Below are 1,169 nucleotides of genomic sequence, written 5' to 3' on the forward strand. Positions count from 1 at the left end.
AAGGGCCACCTCTCTTCTTGCTCTTGCTCGTCACCACTCCTGGCGAGTGGTCTTTGGTGGCAAATGTGTCCTTGGAGCTTTCGAAACCGTAAACTTGTGTAGCTAGTAGTGGTGAAACAGATTTATGGGCCTTGCTGTGCCCCTGTGAGGGATTTAGCCGCTGACCTGACAGGAGAAGGCAGTTGTCTGCAGCTTGCGGCACCATCCATTCTGTTCAGTGGTCTCTGTTTTGGGAGCCTGTTCTTCGTGTGGTTACCCACCGTCAAATGGTGTTTGGCACGCCTTTCATCTCAGGCCGGCTCCCTCTGCCGCAGCTGTGATCCTGGGCACTTTCTCCTTGGCCCCTTTTCCTTCATATCAGTTGATGGGTGATCAAGAAGTACAATCAATTTTCATAATTTAATACAAATTAATTTAACTTCAGTATTAGCAAAAGTAAAATTTCATTAAGAAAGTAAATCTACAAGAAAAAAGATAATGCCTTCTGATTCGTTGCTCTGGTTTATAAAATCTTTTGGAACAGGCACGGTAGCTCACGCCTGTAATCCCAGCACTCTGGGAGGCCAAGGTGGGCAATTGTTTGAGGCCAGGAGTTCAAGACCAGCCTGGCCAACATAGTGAAACCTTGTCTCTACAAAAAACACAAAAATCAGCCAGGCGTGGTGGCACGTGCCTGTAGTCCCAGCTAACTCAGGAGGCTGAGGCATGAGAATCGCTTGCCAGGAGGTGGAAGTTGCAGCGAGCCAAGTTAGTACCACTACACTCCATCCTGGGTGACAAAGCAAGACTGTCTCAAAACAAAAAAAACCACTTTTGGCTTCTGTATCCAGCATAGGAGGCCTTTCATGGAAACCCTTTTGCTATCACGGTATATTGACTGTCCCTCTCCGTACTGATACATTTCAGGGAAGATCAGAACGCAGCTGCTGGCTGAGAATGAGCATTAGTAGCCTAAAGGACTAGCCCAGACGGCCACTTTATAGCTTACTGGTTGTTGACTTTCCCGGTTTCTGATTTTAGGTCTGGGGTGGCCTGGCCGCTGCTGATAGGCAAGGCTAGTTTAAGAAAGGATTCTTTGGTACTTTGGCAGTGATTCTCTTCACCACTGGGGGGCATCAAAGCAACTGGGATTTAAAGAGAGGTCATTCCGTTTCTTCAGTAGACTTTGG

General features: G+C 47.5%; 1 protein-coding gene across 1 annotated transcript in view; it reads left to right on the forward strand.

The window, feature by feature from the left end:
* Positions 1–1,169, forward strand: part of RPA1 (replication protein A1, 70kDa) — a 57,265-nt gene that overhangs the window by 35,421 nt on the left and 20,675 nt on the right. The gene's annotated exons all lie outside the window — the stretch shown is intronic.

Source organism: Colobus angolensis, unplaced genomic scaffold (assembly GCF_000951035.1).
Source record: "Colobus angolensis palliatus isolate OR3802 unplaced genomic scaffold, Cang.pa_1.0 Scaffold110, whole genome shotgun sequence".
NCBI lineage: Eukaryota > Metazoa > Chordata > Mammalia > Primates > Cercopithecidae > Colobus > Colobus angolensis.